The sequence below is a fragment of the Melanotaenia boesemani genome, chromosome 17 (assembly GCF_017639745.1).
Source record: "Melanotaenia boesemani isolate fMelBoe1 chromosome 17, fMelBoe1.pri, whole genome shotgun sequence".
NCBI classification, from domain to species: domain Eukaryota; kingdom Metazoa; phylum Chordata; class Actinopteri; order Atheriniformes; family Melanotaeniidae; genus Melanotaenia; species Melanotaenia boesemani.
The window spans coordinates 26,037,506-26,060,450 of record NC_055698.1 but is presented as its reverse complement, the minus strand read 5'-3'; the positions used below and the strand labels follow the sequence as shown (position 1 = coordinate 26,060,450).

Sequence of the window (22,945 nt, the reverse complement as noted above, 5' to 3'; positions counted from 1 at the left end):
AAACTGTTTGAATTACAGACAAGTTAAATGACAATAAAAACAATCTGTAGGTTTTTCTTAACTAGACTATTAATTATTATGATGTGGCTTACACAAATACAGATTAGATGACAATGAATTGGCTCAATTTGATTGCATGTAAAGTGATCTGAGCAGGAACGAAGTTTTGATTTCAAAGGTGAGGGGGGGCAGAAGTATTTATTTATTTTATATAAAACTAATCTTTCAGCTCACTGTGTTTTCTAGAAGTTCTTCAAGTTTTCTGTTGCTAATTTTAAGCTTAATGTTTCCTTTTTTGGTTTGACTGGTTGTAAAGCATGTAGTAAAACATTATCACCCATTTCTATGTTTCACCTTGTTAGTCAACTTCAGTACCACCAATTTTACACGTATTTATGGAATATCATCATTTACATAGCACCACCTAATGGTGGGCAGGTCAAACTGCCATCACAGGTGGGAAGAAATTTTATAAAATGTCCATTATTCAGTGTAAGTAGTCAAGTCTTAAATTTTATTTTAAATAAGTGCAACACAGAACCAAAGTTTCCAAACACATGTTGTCTGCGATCATTAGCAGAGATAAATTCCTGGCAGAGTTTCTTCCTGTTCAAGGCATCAACTCTTTCTTCATGTATGTGAGAAAATGTGACAAACTGCCACATTGTTAAGGCGTTTCTGCCTCATGCAGTTGCAAAGCCAGGTCTTTAACCTCCTAAGTGGCCTGAAACTCCGCTCAGCTTCAGCATGATGATGATGGAACAATCAACAGTCACAAGGACGTCCACCTGGTCAAAAAGATCTCTGACTTCAGGATGTCTGGTGTTTGAACTTTGAAAGCTCTGATCCAGATTACTCTCCCTCCTCCAGCCTCTTCTCCTGCATCTCCTTCAGCTTCTCCTACTCTCCAACGGGACAGCGGGAACAGCCAATCAAACAAGAAATGGCAGCGCCAGTGGAGGAGCTTGTGGGCGGTCTAAACTAAGGGAAATAGTCTTCAGCTTGAGCGGCTGTTTTCCGCTTGGTCCTAGTGCTTGACGAGTCTCTGTTTACTATAGTGAAACATTATTTTTGGGCAGTAAAAAGTGCAGGCGACCAAAACGACCTTTTGAAAAAGTGCAGGGGACATGTCCCTTGTGTCCCCCCTAAAATTACGTCCATGGATCTGAGATTGAATTGAATTGAAACAGTAAATACTTACAAAAGAATGAACTGCACAACTTTTAGATGTCTAGTTAAAATGTGTAATAATGTTCGACTTTAGTCTAGTTTTTGTTCTTGTCTGATATTTATCACAAATGTGTCATGCTGAGCACTTATCAATACAGATATGTTTTCACTTCCTTCATTTGCTGATACCAAATTTTTCAGGAAATGAAACCTTCAGAGTTTCACTGATCAATAAGAAAGATTTGATCTGCTAGTTACACCAAAGCTTTTCATTAACTTGCAAAGAAAGGAAAGTTATTCTTCTTGCTTCTAATATTTTCATGTAGTCGGATTTGTACATTTTAAATAAACGTGAATCAAACTGAAATAAAAATAGATTTGACCTAAGGTAGAAGTTTTAATATAAATCAGTTTTTATGTTATGACTCATCCAGCATCTGGACTGTTTCTGGTTTGACTCTGACTGTTAAACCTTTCTAACATCAGCTGACGGTTGTCAGGTTAACCCATCATCTCTGCAGCTTTTAGGAAACTGGACCACATGACCAGTCTCAGCTAACATCAGGCTGCTGAAGTTAATGTAGATCTTTTTCTTTTCCTCTTTGTCTCTATTTCTCTTCAGGGACCAGCTGGTCCTGTTGGAGATACAGGTGTACCTGGACCTCAGGGACCCCCTGGACCACAAGGACCCAGTGGGCGCTCCATTATTGGACCTCCGGTAGGACACAAGACCTTCTGTCTTCATCTTCTCAGTCTCAGTGTTCAGGCTTCAGCTCCAACTTTATATGTTACTTTATGTGCAGGGCGCTCAAGGAGAGAGTGGACAGAAAGGTGATCCTGGACAGCAAGGACCACAGGTAGCAGCTGTCTACACAAAAGCACCCAATTTAATCTGGGATTATAGACATATCACCACAACACTGAAAGAATTCTTCATGTTTAACATGTAATTCATGTTTTTCCAAACATATTTAATAATTATTAACGCCCACAATCACTTATTGTTGTTCAGGATGCTCCCAAACATAAATAATATTTACATTTTCAGCTTGCTTATGTTTTGTTTTGACATTTTCATTCTTCTTTTTTTCAGTCTTTTAGCCAGAAAATGCCAGTATACCTGTATTTTTTGTTTGTTTGTTTGTTTGTTTGTTAGTTTTTGCTAAAAAAAAAAAAAAAAATTAAAAGTAGATTTTATTCTCTGCTGTAAGATATAAGGTCTTACTCAGATTTCTTTTTGTTTTGTTTTGTTTACATTGTCAAAGCATGACTTCTGTGTCCTAGTTAGTCACACAGCTCCAGTAAGGAGGGGAGAAAATATTAGTCTGCTGTATTTTTATTTTAAAGCCACTAAGTGCAGAAAAAGTGAAAAGTATTCAAACTTGTTAACTTGTAGAGACCTGGAGTTGAGTTTAACCTCTGCTCGTATTTCAGGGAGTCCCTGGAAGAGGAGGAGCTCAAGGGAGAGAAGGACCTCCAGGACCCAGAGTGAGTCTCGACTGAAACTCTAAACACTAAAAGTACCGAAAATGTAGAAGCAACAAATTTCTCATGTAGATGAATTATCAGCAATACAATCTTATGAAATCTACCACCAATATTCTTAATGTTACCTTTTATTCATTCAGTGGTTCTAGATTTTAGAAGCAACGTTTAAAATTTATTTACTAAATGTTTTAAGGCTAAATTTAAAGTAAGTCAAACATAGTAAAACAATCAAATAACTGGAGAAATGCACAAAGATCTACATGCAACATGTGGAGAAAAACAACTGAAACACAGAAAATGTGTTTCACTGTCCACTTTCAACTTAACAGGGTCTTGAAGGTAAAGATGGCCCACCAGGCAGACAGGGCCCCCCAGGACCTATGGTAAGTCACTATGAAATTCTTTATCATGTGAATCTTTTTTTTTTTTTTAAGGAAACGAGGAAACAGAAACCTGGAGGCTGTCAAGTTTAAGATGTGTTTAAAAAATAATATAAATTATTTAAAAAATAAATTGCAAAACTATGCAGGAGGCGGCCATGTTCTGAACAAGACAAAATAAAAAAAGAATATTTATGGTTGGTTGAGCAGCTGGCTCATATACAGAAGCTACAGCTCCTTAGTGCAGCTGATCTAGGTTTGAATCCCGGCCCAGGAACCTCTTCTTCCGGCTCTCGACGAAGGCAGACGCTTTTCTTCTCCCTTCCTCCTCCCCACTCTGCCCTGCTACTTGTCCTGTCATCTCTGAGTCTCTCTCTGCATTTCTTTCCGAAACTCAAATCTTGAACCATGGATTTGATCAGTTGGTCCCTAAATGCAATCGGCTGGATATGTGATGGATTCCTGGGGAGTGTGGAAAGTCATGTGCCTCATTATTCTCATATAAACAGGTTTTATTGTGTCTGCAGTTCATTAATATTGTTACGCTTCATCCATTCAGGGAACTCCAGGAGCTCCAGGTTCCCCAGGAAATGCAGGACCTTCAGGAAAACAGGGGTCACTGGGACCACCGGTGAGTCAGGAAATAACACAGTAAAGCTGTCTCTCCTCATTAACCTTTTTATTTGTCTCCCAGACTGTTTTTTATTTTACCTGTTATAGAGGAGACCTCATGTTTCTTATCACCTTTCTAACAACCACTGCTGGAAAAAATGTAACTCTGTAAATATCCAGGAGGCAGCAGGAAGTAGTGTCAGACAGGCTTAACAGAGTCTGTCAGCTGATCACAGAGAGCTCAGGGAGGTGACCAGTCCAGTCTGACGGTCGATGGGCTTGTCTGATGCACGCTTAAATGTGAGGCGGAGTGAAGTGTATTTATGTTGACACCTGAAAGACAGCATTTCAGGCCACTTTGTGAAAAAGAAAAACTCTTTTTTTCTGAGCCTCAGTCTTAAGGCCCATTCATGCTCTACACAGAGGACGGATACTTCTGCGTCATTTACGTGCAGAATTTAATCAGTTTTCAGAGCCGTACTATGATGGAGCAAACAGTGTAGTACCACTGGAAACCATGGGGGCAGTGTTGAGCAGTATAGGTGATATGAGGCCCTGGAAAAAGCAAAGAAGAAGCCGTGATGTATTTAAGGGCTGCATAGACCCCCTCCATCACTGTGCTGCCTCCTATATGTCTCTCACTGGGAATGTACATTATCATGATCTCCTCCATCGTCACCATGTTTACTATTGACTAAAACTGATGTTGAAACTCAGAGGTGAACTCTAAATTCCACACTGCCCTCTGGTGGACGTACCACCTAACAACCATGCCAACACAAAGGACACTTGGAAGTATGCCAGCAGGACGTACCTGTTTACACATGTAAAGGGAGTATAAATGGTTTTAGACAGTTTAACCATTCTGTACTGCTTAAATAAGATATTTCACTTTGGTTTTCCTTTTCTCAACTGTTTCTCATCCCTGGATCAATAAGTTCCCAAGAGAGGAATTTAAGCCTTTTCAGTTTTTTCCCTTATTTTTTTTATACATTTGAAAAAATGAACTAAATCTCATATTGGGATGTTTAAATGAGACTTGTAGCATTTAATATTTTTAGAATGTTCAAAACTAAACTTAGAAAAGAAAGACCTGGACATTCAGAGGTAGAACATGGGGGAATTTAACATCTGTGTCACTTTAAAAACAAAGAAATCTTTGCTCGGCTTATCTTTTAAAAGCTTTGGTTATTATTTCACTTTGATCTCGTCCTCTCTGCACATTGCTTTGTTTTTTTTAAGAAACTGAACAATAAAGTGCATCTGATAAACAGATTGAAGTGCAGCTCTGCTTCCATTACTGTGTGTGAGACTGCAAGAATTTTATTGACTCTAGTGTAGAAATAATTAAGTTCCATCTGTTTCCAATATTGTTTTCCACCTTAGCAGATCTTGTGTTTGAGACATTTTCCCTCAGCGTGTGATCAGTCTTTGCTTTTGCATTTTGTCCTGCTTTATTGAAATAAATTCCATTTCTATTGTGTCTCCAGTGAAGAGACGAGACTCTGTGGGAGGTGATACGAGCAGCTGATAAATGGCTTTGCGTCACTCTGATAAAACGTTGTGAAGTCTGTAATTCCAGGTCTGACAGCACTTATCAGCTCATTAACACTATTGTCAGTTTCAGGTGCTAATGAGGACCTACCGGAGGAAAATAAACCGTTTATAAGTTTTCAGTAATGGCTGTCTTTATAAAAGGTTGTTAATTAACAACGGGAGTTCTTGTCACAACAAAAGATTAAATTGTGAATCTTTTTACCATCTGTTACGACCCCAACTCAGCCTAGGGGTAGTCGGGTCGGTAACAAATCAAAATGAAACAAAACTTAAAGTATGCACCATAATTTATTACAACACAAACGGGTTCAAGTTTTACATAACACCCACGGTAAGTAACGAGATCATAAATAACATAAGGTGTCCTCATTCGAGGTTAGAATTAATTAAACACAAGCTATTCTTAACCAAACGTATCACAAACTATATATATATATATATATATATATATAGATAGATATACATACACCAAAACAAGTATATTCAACAAACAAACAAAAGGTGTCCGCTAAACCAAGGAATACAAAAGAGGGCGCAGAATCTCAAACAATAACCTATTCCGGTGTCTAAATAAATAACTAAAGGGAAGATTAAAGCTCCTACAACCAACAAGGTTCTCAGTCCAGCTACTATGTCAAGCACAATCCCAGCACTGGCAAGCTGTGGGCCAAAGAAACACAGCTGCCATGATCAGCGTTGCCGCCTCCTTCTTATACGCCAGGCGTCGTGCTGGTTGGCTGAAGAGGAGGAAGTGCGTGGAAGGAATCATCCAGTAAGGCGTCGGAGGCTTGTCTCCTCCGAAGGAAGGTGGAGCCGACGACGACCAATCCCCAGGAAGGAGGAAGAAGGAGGAGGTCTCTGAGGCGAGGTGCAGGGTGCAGGCTTTGCAGCATCTCACTAGCACGTACCCAGGCCAGAGGCCAGGGGACGTGACACTCCCACCCTTAAAATGCAGGTTCATCACAAACATTCTTTTCTAAATACAGGAACACAAAAGAAAGTTACTACATACATGCATTTCATTCTCCAACCTATTCCCAATTGTCCCTCAAGCGTTACTTTTTTTTTTTTTTTTTTTCATGTCAAAACATTGTCACAATTCAGTCCCCATCATCCCCGTCCAGCTCCAGACGGGACAGTGCATCTGCACAGACATTTTCACACCCCTTTTTATGACGAATTTCCAGGGCGTATTCTTGGACTATGAGAGCCCATTGCATAAGTCTCTGATTTTGGTTGTACATGCGGGATAGGAATGTTAGTGGGTTGTGATCCGTGTATACTGTGGTTGGCACAGACGAGGAGCCCACGTACACCGCAAAATGCTGTAGAGCTAGCAACAGCGACAGCGTCTCTTTCTCAATTGTGGAATAATGCATCTGGGCCCGGTTGAACTTCCGCGAGTAAAACCCAACGGGGTGATCAATTCCGTTGTGGTCAGTTTGCAGAAGAACAGCTCCCGCTCCCACAGCACTCGCATCTATCTCAAGTTGAAACGGTCTTGTTTGGTCGGGGGCGGCGAGCACTGGTGCATGTCTGAGAAGAGCCTTGGCACTGGCGAATGCATGCTGGCATTCGTCGGTCCATTTAAATGGTTGTTTTGGGCTCACCAACGCAGTTAACGGTGCGACAACCGTAGCAAAATTTCTACAAAAGTTCCTGTAGTACCCCGTCATTCCCAAGAAACGGCGGAGTGATTTCCTATCTTCGGGGCGAGGGAACTTATCAATGACCTCTATTTTAGCTTCGAAAGGGCGAACATGTCCTTGTCCAACTTGTCTCCCAAGATAAGAGACGGTTGCTTTGCCAAACTCGCATTTAGCAAGGTTTAATGTTAAGGTTGCTTTCTCCAACCGCGAAAATATCTCTTCTAATGCTGACAGATGCTCCCCCCAAGCATCCGAAAACACTACCACATCGTCCAGATAGGCAGTACAATAGGTAAGATCGGAAAACAGGGTGTTGACTAAACGTTGGAACGTTGCCGGAGCATTGCACATTCCAAAGGCCATCACCGTGTATTGCAGAAATCTGTCTGGGGTTACAAACGCAGAGATCTCTGAAGCACGATCTGTCAACGGGACCTGCCAATAGCCTTTTAACAGATCTAGCTTTGTCACAAACTGAGCCGATCCAACCGCATCCACACAATCATCCACTCTCGGCATTGGGTACGCATCTACTACTGTCAGAGCATTTACTTTTCTATAATCCGTTATAAATCGAGGCGATCCATCCGGTTTCCTCTCAACTAAACATGGTGAACTCCATGGGCTTTTACTTTGTCGGGCGAAGCCGTGCTGAACCAAATAATCAGTTTCCTGATTCATCATCTGCCGCTTTGGTACACTACAACGGTAGGGATGCTGCTTGACAGGGCGGTTACTCCCTACATCAATATCGTGTGAAATAACATTGGTACGGCTAGGGATATCCTGAAATATCTGAGGGAACTTGCGGACTAACGCGAGTAACTCAGATCTTTGGTCATTGGAGAGATGGTCTAATGTAACCGGTAGTTTCTGCAACATTTCGGAGTTACATAACCGCGGGGTGAGTTTTGCAGTAAGATCATCTGACCACTGCCGTTCCACGGGAGCAACTTCCGGATCCCCTATCACAATACCGCACTGAACCTCAGGGACAGCTGTATTTGACAACTTAGGTTCAGCGTTAGCTAGAACCTCACGGGATACATACGCCTTTAACATGTTGACATGACACGTCCTAGTTTTTCGTCTTCTTTCGGGCGTCGAGATTACATAATTTGTATCTGATAGTCGTTTCTTAACCTTGTACGGTCCTGAAAATCGTGCCTCTAACGCATTTCCTGCAAGCGGAAGAAGGGCTAATACCAAGTCACCTTCAGTAAATTGACGCACTACAGCCTTTCTGTCATAATGCCGCTTCATTTTTATCTGAGCAACCTTTAGTGCTTCCGACACAAAGCTACGAGCTTTCTTTAGCCTAGCTTGGAATGAATTCACGTACTGGCATACGTTCTTGTCGGCCGAGAGGTTGCTGTCTAAAAGGGTTTCCTTTAAAACCTTTAGTGGTCCTCGCAGCAAATATCCAAATATGAGTTCTGCTGGGCTGTATCCTAATGACTCATGGGGAGCCTCCCGTGCCGCAAATACCACAAATGGGATGCCTTCATCCCAGTTTCTTGTTTCCTCTAAACAATACTTTCGTAGCATGGATTTTAAAGTCTGGTGCCATCTTTCCAGTGCGCCCTGGCTTTCGGGATGGTATGCCGTGCTAGTAACATGTTTAATCTGCAGTTTAGATAAGACCTGCTTAAACAGCTTTGATGTGAAATTGCTACCTTGGTCGGTCTGTACTATTCTTGGCAGTCCAAATGTGGAAAAGAACTTTAACAGAGCCCTTGTTACAGCTTGGGCAGTTATTCGACGCAATGGTACAGCTTCCGGATATCTCGTGGTAGCGCACATTAGTGTTAACAGAAAACAGTTACCAGATTTTGTCCGTGGTAAAGGACCTACACAATCTATAATTAACCGTTCGAATGGTTCACTAACCACCGGTATGGGATGTAACGGGGCACACGGAATCCTCTGGTTGGGCTTTCCGGTGATTTGACACACATGACAGCTGTTAATATAGCAAACTACATCTCGCTTTACTCCAGGCCAAAAGAAATGCCTCAGTACTCGCCTGTAGGTTTTGTTCACCCCCAGATGCCCTGACCAATGATCGTCATGAGCCAGACGCAATACGTGCTGCCGGAGCGGCGCTGGTACCACAATTTGCTCATTCCCACTCCAGTCCTCCCCCGGAACTGCAACCGGGCACCAACGTCGCATAAGCACTTCATGCCTAATAAAGTAACCCCTGTCGGCTGCCGCCATCGCCCCTTTAGCACTTACTTTAGCCAAACACTGCTGTAGCGTGGGATCATTCTTCTGCGCCGCACACAGACCTGAACGGGACAGGGGTAACGGAGAAGCAGTCGGATGCAGCTGAACCCCCTGAGCTTTTACGTCAGGGGTGTTTTCTGTCTCCCCTGCCTCTCCCATCTGCCTCCCACCATCTGAAAAAGATTCAGCAAGAAAACTATCAGATAAATCCACATCAGTGTCATTATCACCCAGATTGTTATTTTTACGGGATTGAGCACGGGTTACCACACAGCTGGAAGCGCTGCCCACAGGGACATCCAGCACTTCCAAGGCAGGTAGTACTCTGCCTCCCGCAATGTCATTCCCTAAAAGAACAGAGACATTAGCAATAGGCAACTCATCACAAACAGCCATTGGAAAAACGCCGGTGGCTACATCTGTTTTTAAATGCACCAAATGCACAGGTCGGGGCACATAACCCATTTCCACTCCACGCAGCATGACCATGTACCCTGCATAAGACTTTTCAGAAAAGGGCAAGGCATCTGCTCTAATGAGCGTTTGGGAAGCACCCGTATCCCGCAACATTTTCACAGATACATGATCCGATCCATTCTCTGACAGAGCCACAACACCATCCGTGATAAACGGGGCGAAACAGGGGTCCGGAGCTGCATCAGCTTCCGTCCCAGTCTGTCTGTTTTTTACAAATGCCACTCCTTTTTTCGGAGGAGATTGTCCTTTTTGCCTGTTTCTAAGCTTCAGGCAGTTGCTCACCAAATGTCCTGCTTTATTGCAATAATAACACAAACGTTCTTCAAGAACGCGGGGTCTAACTGATTTCATTACCTTTTCAGGAGTTTTTTCATTAACGGGTTTGAACACCGTCTTGTGGGTCAGCACATATTCATCAGCGATGACAGCTGCCGCAGACAATGTATGAACGCGCTGCTCATTTATATACACCACTACACTCTCCGGTAGCTGCTTCTTAAACTCTTCTAGAAGAATTAACTCCCGAAACGTCTCCAAACTGCTCACACCAGCAGAAGAGCACCAACGGTCTAAGAGATTGCTCTTTTCTCGAGCAAACTCTACAAATGTCTGGGATTGCTTTTTCTGGTAATTTCTAAATTGTTGGCGGTAGGCTTCAGGTACTAATTCATATGCTTTTAAGACCGCCGCCTTCACCTTGTCATAGCGCTGGCTGTCCAACAGAGGGAGCGCTGCTACTACCTCCTGAGCCTTCCCTTTCAATCTGCACTGCACAAGCAGGGCCCACCATTCTTGTGGCCACCTTAAGGTTATGGCAATCCTTTCAAACGCTGCAAAATAGCAGTCAACATCACTGTCCCCAAAAACAGGAACAAAAGGAATAAATTTGGAGATGTCAAAGGGGTGAGAGGGGTGAGAGCCACCGGATGAGCCACTAGGGACATCAGGGGCAGTTAGTGTGGACTGGGTCTGAGCTTCCAGCTCTAGACGGCGCATTCGCACTTGCTTATCCGCCTCAATTTCCATCCGGCGGATTTCAAGTTGCAGGCTGTGCTGGTGCTCCAGCCGTAGTCTTTCCAGTTTTACCTTCAACCGGGCATCCAGCCGGGAGGAACCTGAGCTATCCTCTGAGAGGAGGAGTGGGTCAAACCTGGGGAGAGTGATAGGCGGAGACTTCCTATCCTCACTCCCTGGAATTGACTCCTCATCACCAGCTGCACTCAACTGGCAATCAAGCTCAGCATTGCTGGGCCCCGCCACCTCAGACGGACCAGCCATCACAGGCAAGACAGCAGAGTCAGTCACAGCCCCATGCAGAACGCCTCTTTCAAGTAATCCAGCCACGATTAATTCCCTCATCTCACGCTTCAACATCTTTTTATTTATCGGGATGTCATAACAATCAGCAATTACTGTCAAATCATCTTTTCTACACCGATTCACACGATCTAGGGTCGGATTTCCCTTAAAATCCTCAGCGTTGCCGCCTCCTCCTTATACGCCAGGCGTCGTGCTGGTTGGCTGAAGAGGAGGAAGTGCGTGGAAGGAATCATCCAGTAAGGCGTCGGAGGCTTGTCTCCTCCGAAGGAAGGTGGAGCCGACGACGACCAATCCCCAGGAAGGAGGAAGAAGGAGGAGGTCTCTGAGGCGAGGTGCAGGGTGCAGGCTTTGCAGCATCTCACTAGCACGTACCCAGGCCAGAGGCCAGGGGACGTGACACCATCAGTTGTAATTTATATGTTTAGATTGTGCCTGAATGTGGTAGAAATTTTTATGTATTTGAACTGCAGATAGTTACTATTGTCATTGTATGTGTCACACCTGTTTTAATGTCTGTTTTTACTTTTTTTTTTTTTTTTAATACAAGCTTAGTAAAATATGCCAAAATCCAAAATTAAAATATGCATTTCCCTCATTACAGAGGGAACAATAAAGTCCTGAAGTTATGGTTAATGTGAAAGGGAAAATCGGAAAGAGAAAGAATTGAACGTTTTTGAAGGATTTGGGATCTTCGATGTTTATAAAGTGAGGAATGTGTCATGGTAATGAGCTCTGATAAACGTGTTTCTCTTTAAGTTAAATCTGACACTTTTTTTCCTTTTTCCATCAACTTTTTTTGTGCAGGGTCCTCCTGGAAACAAGGGGGATAAGGGTGAACGGGTGAGTCGCCTCATATTTACCACAATTACAAGCTCAAAAATGATTAAGTACACCTTTTGTGCTACATGGAAATGTTTCCGACATTTTCTTTCCCAAATCATAAGTGACCAACAATTTTCATCATTTGAAACTATAAGGTAGTTATGACTTTACAGCTGAATGAAACAAAACACAATTCCTGCATCTTTATGTTACACTTTTATGCTTGGACATGTAGTCAAAAGTAACTAACATTTTCTAAAGAGGCTCCAGCAGCAATAATTATAACAATCTATTGACCGTTAAGTAGTTATTTACTTGATGAAAAATAAGATTCATGGAGCTTTTATTACTTTAGATGAGCATATTTTATCCAAAAACTCAGCATGTAACTATTTTTGTCCTTCTGTTATGTTTTTGCTACAGTAGATAAAAAGAGACAAACCAAACACTCCTCTTAATTTATCCACCACTTTGGGTTTAAGGTTTTTTTTTTCATTCATACTTGAAGGTGTAAGAGATATTCATCTTCTTTCAGTTTGTAATCTTGAATTTGATGTCACAACATCCTCCTCATGGAATTTTTAATCTGCGTTCAGCATCTTCTCTAAGAAAAAAAATCCATTCATTCATTCGTTTAGCTTAGTTTGTTAATTTTTTAATGAGGGATCCTGGAAAAACTTCATTCCTCACTCTGAGATTTCATTAAAGGTTCCGAAGTAACACAGGAAAAAACAAAATGAGTATTTAAGTGTGCCAATGTAACACAATTAGATGATCAGAAGTTTTGACAATGTGCATTTAAATCACCTGCCAGCAAAAGGTTGGTTTTTATTCAGAGAGAAACATTAACATTTTCCTTTGGGGAGAAATATTTGCATTTATGTGCAAATAATTCCTGCATGATAGTGGAAGAAAATAAAACAGCATGTTTGTGTTCACATTATCAGCCATGTAGTAATAATCATAAGCTGCAGAAATCTGATATTTTCGCAGCATCTTAGGAAAAAATACACAAAACATTTCATAAAATAAGAATCCCACATGACAATAAATAAACAGTTCTTTGGTTTTCCAGGGTGACCTTCAGTCCACAGCATCGGTTCAGGCCATCGCCAGGCAGGTTTGTGAGCAGCTGATCCAAAGTGAGTAACAACACTTTCTGTGTGTCTTTAACTATGATCCACTGTTACGAACCCTGAAACGCCAGGAGTAAATAGGGTCAGTAACAAAGCGGGCCGGATTTAACCCTAAATGGTATAAAGTATAATATTTATTCACAATAAATAAAAAGAAATCATCTCCAACGGGTTCAGTTTTAACAAACAAAAGGTGTATATATACCCTGTTCAGCAATGATTAAATAAAGTAAAGAAAGCTGTAACAAAAGGTGTCCTTATTCAGGTAACAAATAATAAACAGTAAACAACAAACAAAACAAACACAACACAAAGCGTTTTTTAAACCAAAACTAAAAAACCAAATTACCACACTCAAAACGTCTCTAAATGAAAATTTATACCACTCTGGTAATAACAACAAAAAGCGTCTCCAACTGAGAGTGTCTTTAAACAGAGCACACAACTAGCTTCTCGTAACCGAGAGCGTCTCTTCACAATTGTCCAAACTTTTCTCAGGGAAAGCTTGTTATGTCTTCACCAACACAACCTCAAGGGGTTATCCACAGCCAATCTCTCAAACACGAGCCCAGCAGGCAAACTGTGCGCACATGGAGCACAGCTGCCCAGAGTGGTGGTAGTCCTCGTCATTTAAAGGCCAGGTGCTCCACTGATTGGTTCTAACATGTGGCGAGGGGAACGAAGGCGACATCATCTAAATAAGCTGTGCAATACGGCAAGCTAGAAAACAGTGTGTTTACCAAACACTGAAACAAAGCAGGTGCGTTGCACATACCAAATGCCATTACAGTGTATAGGCGAATCTTTGTTTACATCTTTTTGCGCATGCGCGTGTGGTTGGGTGGCAAGAAGACCTGTTGAGATGGCGGAACCTGCTAGCATAAACAAGAAAGTAAGCGGGCGAAATCCAAATTATATAAGTACGCTAAGCTCCGAAGACCAGAGGAGTTTTAGAGAGAAACTAAAAATTTGTGTTGCAGACAAAATCGAACAAATACAAAGCCCATATGAAGTCTGGGATGACGAAAAATACTGGTCTGACTCACCTGCATCTTGGCCACAGATGTGCTGGGGAGATATTTATTCTTATTTAGTTGAAAGCCCTGGACCCTTCACCCACGAGAAGTTAAAAGCTTTTAAAAGCCTCGAAGCTTATAACTATTTTGTTTCAAGAAAGGTTGGGCCAATCTTTTCGGTGAAACAAAAATCAGTGGTCGTGCTCAAAGCGGAGGTCAGACCCGGCCAAGCAGAGTCACAGCGTGATTCGCATCTTCCGTGGGTGATCGCCCAAGAAAACGGTGAAATAATCACATGTCACTGCGACTGCAAAGCCGGGTAAGGCTTTATTTATCAGTGCCTTTGAATTTTTCATTTTAAATCTAATGACTGTTTTTCAATTTTATTGGTCCTATTAACTATAATTTAAATGGCGTTTGGTCTATCGTGAAAAACGATCATAACATCTTACAAAATTTTTCTTTCAAATCCAGTCTAGGAGAAACATGCAGTCATGTAGCAGCTTTAATGTTTAAAGTAGAAACAGCGGTCAGGATAGGACTTACAACAGCTGCGTGTACCAGTGAGGCTTGCAGGTATGCAGCTTCTTGCCACCCAATACCGTGATGCAATGCGGCAAAAGGTAAACACTGACGTCACGAAAGATTCGCCTATAGCAAAAAGCGATCGGGTGTTACAAAAGCCGAGATGTTCGTAAGGGGGACTTGCCAATATCCTTTTAATAAATCCAGTTTAAACACATAACGTGTGGATCCTACAGTATCCACACAATCCTCGATATGGGGCAAATGATACGCAGCTACTCGAGTCACTGCGTTTACTTTCCAGTAGTCTGTGATGAACCTTAGAGATCCGCCCGGCTTAGTCTCCACCAAACAGGGAGAACTCCAAGGACTATTACTGCTTTTAAAATCTGTTTCCTGTTGCATTAACTTTCTCTTACATGAGTTACATCGGTAGGGATGTTGCTTTATGGGTCTATTATTATCAACATTTATGTCATGGGTTATGACGTTAGCACGTGAGAGAACATCATTAAAAAGATTACAGTGTTTTGTGATCAGAGATAAAAATTCTAATCTCTGACTATCTGCGAGTTACAATTACATGATTTGTGTCAGACGAGCGCCGTTTTATCTCATACGACCCTGAAAATCGGACGTCTGGACTGGACCGGCAGAGGGGAGTAAGGCTAACATCGTAACATCCACTGAGCTTCAGGATGTTTTTAAGGAGAAGGACTGGGATAAAATCAGCTTGTTATTGGGAATATTGCAGCTGCAGAAGTAAACTTTACATGCCTCACCTCAGAGTCTACTTTCAGTCGATACTGAGCAACATGGAGCTTTGAGGTTCATCACAACTTGTAGATCACTTACTCATTGTTTTTTCTATAAACATGTTGGATGGTCCTCTTTAGCCATATGAAGGCGAAGACGCTGAAATATTCTTATTTACAAGGCGGTTGTTGGTCTGCTTCCTTCCTACCTCTCAACTCTCCTCCAGCTGAAACATTCAGGACCGTACAGTCTTCGTTCACAGGAGATTTTAATGTTTTCAGTCCCAAAGGTGTGAACTGAGATGGGAACTGCAAAAAGACTTAAAACTTCATGACGTGGGCATATTGGATGCTTTTTTTTCTTTTTTTTTTTTTTTTCCTTTCAATGAATGATTTGGAGGCAATTACATTTGTTTTTTGTGTGTTTTTTTTATTTGTTTTTTGCTTGGTTTGGGATTTTAAATTGTTTTATTTATTTATATTTCATTACTTTGTTTTAAAAGCTTAGCCAGTTTGAATCTAAGTAATCTAAGGATACTGTTAAAAAACTATTTAAATCAGAATGAGGCTTCTGGCTAAATAGAAGTTAAATAGAAAAATAAATGAAGAACAATAATGTCACAGTTCTTTGATTTTCATCAAGTTGTCAAATACATATTGTAATGTGTTGTGGTTAGCATTGATTCTGTGTTACTTAAGTTGCATGTTCATCTGTTATGCTGCAGTGTTAATGATGAGAGAGCGTAGAAGAAGAGGGATGAGCGTAGAAGAAGAGAGAGAGTTCCGGGCGAAGTTGTACGGCGTGGTCGCGGCCAACAGCGACCTATGTTCAGCTGATTAAAAGAGCAGTTATAAAAGCAACTGATCGAGTCATCCTTACAGTCGAGAAGCCGTTACATTGGTGTCAGAAGTGAACAGCCAATTGCTCCGCACTGTCGTTTTTCCGTGGCTACCCCTGTCGTCTTACGAGGAAGATGGCTGCTCAACGCAACGTGCCTTACATCTGTCCTGGGGTGAAGGAGGAGCTGATGAGCGACCCGGACGAGGGTTCGGACTGGGACGAGGAGCTCGACCGGCCGGCGGACCGCAAGGCTCATGTGAAGGATATGGCTATGAAGCTAACTAGTGTGGCTGGGACTGGCTCAGTGGGCGCTGCAGAGCGCGCCGGGAGGGCTGAAAACCCCGCGAGAGTCGCCGAGCATCCCGCCAGACCGCATGTAAACAAAGATGGCGGCGCCCATGGTAGCCAGCTTCAAATGAAAACGCCCAAGTATAATGGGAAGGCGGACTGGGAAGCGTTCCATGCCCAATTCGAGCTGTTAGCGCAGGCAGCCGGATGGTCTGACGAGGGCATGGCACTTCAGCTGGCTCTGTGCCTCACAGACGAGGCTCTGACATGTTTGTTGTTGCTCAGCCCGGCCGAACGGAATGACTATAAGGCATTAGTTGGGGCTCTTAAGCGGCGGTTTGGACAGTATAACCAACCGGGTGTGCTACGTTCAGAGCTGGCAAGTAGGATGAGGCGGGCTGGAGAACCACTCAGGGTGCTGGCTAATGACATTGAGACCCTAGCAAGACGGGCATACAGCCACATGCCTGCCGATGTACAGAGTGAGTTAGCAAGAGACCAGTTCATACGAGCCATAAACCCCAGAGAGCTGCGCGTGCAGACACAACTAGCTCACCCCAGTACCCTGCAGGAGGCGTTAGAACTGGCTGTGGAACGTGAGGTGGTTGGAGCTGGAGCAGGACAGGTCACCTCAAGTGAAACTAGCCTTGATGTGAGAACGGCGACCGGAGAAAGCCCCGACCAGGAGAGACCAGCCTGGGCGACCGAGTTAACCGAACTCATCCGAGCGGTCACACTGCAACCACCACGCAGCAGCTCTCGGCCTGGCCGGGCCCGGGATCCCCCTGTGTGCTGGGTGTGCGGACAGACTGGCCACATCAGCTTGCGGTGCCCGAAGCGCGCTGGGGTACAGGGAAACGGCCCGGGGTCTGCGTAGATGGGACCACGCAGATCCCTGCTGCAGCGTCCCATACTGTAGCCTTGTCATCAGGTACGGCCCAGCCCCACAGCCGGGGAAGTGGGGATCCACTTCCCCCAGAAGCAGGCGATAGGGCTGAATCCGCCAGCGTGGTGGGTTGGACTCACACTGAGAACGTCTGTCATGTGCCAATCATTCTGGCTGGGACTCCATGTGTTGCACTGGTGGACACGGGGTCAACTGCTACTCTGATGAGGCCGGATGTAGTCCCAGCAGGCACACAGTTGGACTCGACAGCTGTGAAGCTTCGGACGGTGACCGGTGAGCTGGCCCCGATGCTGGGACGAGGAGTGGTGACTATATCAGTGGGGGGATTAACTGTGGACTTTAAGGTGTGGGTTGCGGATGTAAAGGACCCTTGCATATTGGGGCTGGACTTTTTAAGGACCATCCACTGTGTCCTAGACCTGGGAAGTAACACGCTGACTGTAGATGGAGGTCATGCAGTCAAAATGATACACCCCGCTCAGACCCCAGGTCCCCAGCAACCAGTCTTGAGAGCAGCAGAGACAGAGCAGGAGACCAACCATCCGCTTCAGGCGCCTGCTGTTTTACCGGCACCCCTCCCTTCCAGTGCTACAGTCACGGTCCAAACCCCCACTATGGCCCTGCAGCCCCCAGACGCAGAAACTGTCAGATTGGCGGCGGTGCAGGAGCTATGGAGACGCAACTGTGAAGGTCTGGAGGCTGAGCAGCGGGAGGGGCTGTGGCAGCTACTGCTAGACTTTAGAGACATTTTTGCCTTCACAGACGAGGAAGTGGGTCTGACCCATCTCATACAACATGAGATTGACACCGGAGAGGCCCGGCCCATCAGATCACGCCCCCGGCGCCTGCCTCTAGCACGCCAGACTGCAGCTGACAGCGCAATTGAGGAGATGCAGAAGGGTGGCATCATTGAGCCCTCAGACAGCCCCTGGGCCTCCGGAGTGGTCATGGTCAATAAAAAGAACAGCCAGAAAATGAGATTCTGTGTGGACTACAGGCCACTAAATAGTGTCACCAAAAAGGACTCTTACCCTCTCCCTAGGATCGATGAGTCCCTGGACCTGGTGTCCGGTTCATCCTGGTTTTCCTCCTTGGACATGCGCAGCGGGTATTGGCAGGTGCCTCTTAGCCCAGATGCCAGACCAAAGACCGCTTTCTGTACTGGTAAAGGTCTGTGGCAATTTCGGGTCCTCTGTTTCGGTCTGTGTAATGCCCCGGCCACTTTCGAACGGTTGATGGAGAAGGTTTTGGCTGATGTCCCCAGGCAGGAATGCCTGGTGTACCTGGACGACATCTTAGTCCATGGGAGTTCTTTCGAGGTGGCTTTGGGTGCCCTGCGGCGGGTCCTACAGAGAATAGCGGCTGCTGGGCTCAAGCTCCACCCAGATAAGTGCCGGTTCATGAGGAGAGAGCTGGAGTTCCTGGGGCACAGAGTAGGTGGAGAAGGAATCAGCACGCTGGAGGAGAAGGTGCAGGTGGTGAAGGAGTGGCCCATCCCTGCTAACCTGCGTGAGCTGAAAAGTTTCATTGGACTGGCATCCTACTACAGGCGGTTCGTTAGGGGGTTCTCATGTATAGCGGCACCCCTGTTTCGGTTGCAGCAGAGAGACAGTGACTTCATTTGGACGCCAGAGTGTGAGCAGGCTTTCACTGCATTGAAGAAGGCTTTAACTGAAGCCCCCATCCTCGCCCCCCCAGACCCTAACCTACGGTTCATTCTCGACACGGATGCCAGCGATGTGGGGATGGGAGCTGTTCTCAGTCAGAATAGTCCAGAGGGGGAGAAAGTAGTGGCATATTTCAGCAAGACCTTCAACAAGGCTGAACGCCGCTACTGTGTAACCCGTAGAGAGCTCCTGGCTATTGTGAGGGCAATACGCCATTTCCGGTACCATCTGTGTGGCCTGCCTTTCACGGTTCGGACCGACCATGCAGCTCTTCAGTGGTTGATGTCGTTTAAAGAGCCGGAAGGACAGGTTGCACGCTGGTTGGAGGAACTGGCCCCTTATGATTTCAGCGTGGAGTACAGAGTGGGGGCACGCCACACAAATGCAGATGCCATGTCCCGGCGACCCTGTGCTCTAGATGGTTGTCGCTACTGTGAAAAGAGGGATGCTCGTGAGAGTGCGCTTCGTGCTGAGGCTGTGCACTCAGAAGAACATCCAGTCTGCAGGGAGACGCGAATAGTGGACGCGGCCAGCTGGAGGGCACAGCAGGAACAGGATGCAGACCTGCAGCCGGTGTTACAGTGGGTGGAGCTTGGACAAAAACCCCGGTGGGAGGATGTTGCAGGGCACTCTCCAGCCACAAAAGGGCTTGTGGCAAAGTTTGAGACTCTCCGTCTGGACAGTGGGGTGCTCCAGAGGGCATGGACTGACCCGGCCACTGGGGAACTGAGATGGCAGGTAGTGGTCCCGAAGGGGCTTAGAGAGACAGTGCTACAGGCTTCACATGGGACAACAGGAGCAGGGCACTTTGGGGTCACAAAAACACTCCGTCGGCTGCAGCAAAGTTTCTACTGGGGGCAGCAGCGAAGAGATGTGCAGGACTTCTGTCGCCGCTGCGACTTGTGCACAGCATATAAGGGGCCTTCAGACCAGTCGCGGGCTCAACTCCAACAATTACAGGTAGGAGCCCCAATGGAAAGGGTGGCGGTTGATGTGATGGGTCCGTTCCCCCGCACAGACCAGGGCAACCGCTATGTGCTGGTCGCCATGGACTATTTCACGAAGTGGCCAGAGGCCTACGCCATTCCAAATCAGGAGGCAGAGACTGTGGCGGACGTGCTGGTGGAGGGCATGTTCACGAGGTTCGGGGCGGCAGAAGTCCTTCATAGTGACCAGGGAAGGAACTTCGAGTCCAGTGTGTTTGCAGCTCTGTGTGAGCGGATGGGCATACACAAGACCCGTACAACACCTTTGCACCCTCAGAGCGACGGGCTTGTAGAACGGTTCAACAGAACCCTGGCAAAGCAGCTAGCCATATTGACCGCTGAGCACCAACGCGACTGGGACTTGCACCTTCCCCTCATCCTAATGGCGTACAGGTCAGCAGTGCAGGATTCCACCTCCTGCACGCCAGCTCTGCTTATGCTGGGGCGGGAGCTGCGGGTGCCAGCGGAAATGGCGTTGGGCAGACCTCCCGACTCGCCAGCAGTTCCACCAGGCCCGGAGTATGCAAGGAAGCTCCAAGACCGCATGGAGTCTGCGCACGCTTTTGCTAGAGACCAGCTGCAGAAGGCAGGTATGCGCCAGAAGCGGAACTACGACGTGAGAGCAAAGGGGAGGAGTTTTGTGGATGGAGACCTGGTGTGGGTGTATAGCCCGAAGAGGAAAAAGGGCCGGTGCCCCAAGTTGGACTGCCACTGGGTGGGGCCGTGCGAAGTGCTGGCACGATTAGGTGAGGTAGTATACAGGGTTAAACTACCACCAAGGGGGCGGAGGGTGGTCCTGCACCGGGACAGATTGGCCCCCTATAGGGGTGATGCACGTCCATACCAGCGCCCTGGGCCGTCCACACCTCAGAACCAGGGGAGGGCTGACCTCACAAATCCTCTTTACTCGGCTGCCCGCCCCTGCCCTGTTCCGTCCTCCACTCCAGCCCTTCCGACGCAACCGTCTCCAGTTACGTCAACTGCTGTGCGACCACCTGACTCACCCCCACAGCCCAATGGACCCTCCCCGGGGCGGCCCCGACGTCGGAGAAGACCTCCTGCCCACCTGAGAGACTTTGTCTTTGACCCCTCGGGGCGAGTGGCTTAGTGAAGGGGGGGTAGTGTAATGTGTTGTGGTTAGCATTGATTCTGTGTTACTTAAGTTGCATGTTCATCTGTTATGCTGCAGTGTTAATGATGAGAGAGCGTAGAAGAAGAGGGATGAGCGTAGAAGAAGAGAGAGAGTTCCGGGCGAAGTTGTACGGCGTGGTCGCGGCCAACAGCGACCTATGTTCAGCTGATTAAAAGAGCAGTTATAAAAGCAACTGATCGAGTCATCCTTACAGTCGAGAAGCCGTTACAATATGATAGTTTACATTTATTCATAATTTATAAATACCCATTATTATTAAATAACAACAAAACATTCTTTGGATCTTTAATCAGATTTTCATCATCTTGATGTTTTGTAGCCTTGTAGTATGATCCATAACTTCATGATCACCACTGTCCCCAATGCTTGAACCAGACCTGAAGTGTTAAAGCATCCCTGCACCATCAGGGTGTCCAGGTCTTGCTTGTTTGTCCCTCATCCAACACACAGCCCAGATTTCATGATTTTAAAGTATGTGTGTTTTATCTTGTTACTTAGAGTGGCCGACATGTTTGTCTTGATTTTCCTTCAGTCTTCTGATTATGTTTAATTAGAGATTTGATCCCTTGATCTCTTGTAGAGGGCAGTGGTTCTTTCATTTTGACCCAAACTATGAAATTCCTGCATTTTTCTGTTTTTAGGCCACATGGCACGCTACAACTCCATCCTGAACCACGTTCCCAGTCCTCCGGTGTCCATCCGAACAGTACCTGGACCCCCAGGGGAGCCTGGTCGACAGGGAGCCCCAGGACCCCAAGGAGAACAGGGACCACCAGGGAGACCAGGCTTCCCAGGACAGAACGGGCAGAACGGAAACCCAGGAGAAAGAGGTAAATCCATCAAATAGACTTTTACAGGAGGAACGTGGTCTGTGGTGAACGTGGTCATAAAAAGCTGTGAGCTGTGTGGAACCAGAAAACCGCCGTGTATCACATCCGCAAAGTGGGAAAGAATTAAATACCCACTCATTGACATTTTAAGCTAGGTACAGTGTGTAATCTTGGTGCAGTAGATTAATTCATTTATATATTCAGGTTCTGGCATCATGCAAATACAGTTCAGGAGCAGTTTCTTCTGGGAAAATAGCTCCCCTTGTTGAGGAATTAAAGCTTTGTAGCTCTGCACACCTTTAAGCTAAATAACACCTCAGAGAGCCAGAAATTCATAATACCACCTTTTTAAGATGAAAAACTGTTAACTACAGACTTAAAAGTTATTAGGGGATAATAGGTACTTGGAAGAATCTCATGTGTAAGTTTGATTTGTCATTTATAAGGGAGTGACTTTCACACCCACACCTCAATGTGTTTTCATGCCTTAGCACAAAAATGTTTAAAAAGAACACAACATGTCTGTCAGGGTTTCTGCAGAGCAAGAAGCATAAAAAATGCTTGTACATATTAATAGAGAAGTTGGAATTAACCCTTTCATGCGTAATTAAAAAACAGTGCTACATGTTTTTCATATTAAATATTTTACTTCTACAGGCATACACAGTGATGCCTTTTTATTTCCTAAACATATTTTACTTTGATCTATTTATGTCTACAGAGTGGATCATTTGCAAATTTACCACCTTCACCCGTCTATATACTAGAAAACAGATTTTAAATATGTGACCACTGTTGTGGACATTATGAAAGAGTTAAGATGTAGAATTTGTTGTATCAACTGGCAGAGAGTAAATATTTTCTGGGAATGTTATTATCAGAAATGAGAGCATTTCTCAGCACTTTTTGTCTGCGTCCAGGTCAACCAGGAGAGAAGGGGGAGAAGGGATCTGCAGGGGTTGGTGTCCAAGGCCCCAGAGGACCCCCAGGACCTCCTGGTAAATAAATCCAAACCAACATTTCTCGGTCTACATTATTTATTTATTTAATTTGCATATTTATAACAATGAACATGCATCATACTGCCTGCATAAGAAACATTTGTTTAGATTGGTGCGTTTGTCCACTGAAATCTTT

General features: G+C 45.0%; 1 protein-coding gene across 1 annotated transcript in view; it reads right to left on the bottom strand.

The window, feature by feature from the left end:
- The window catches only part of LOC121656682 (C-type lectin domain family 4 member F-like), a 781,688-nt gene that overhangs the window by 72,123 nt on the left and 686,620 nt on the right, over positions 1 to 22,945 (bottom strand). The window lies entirely within an intron of this gene.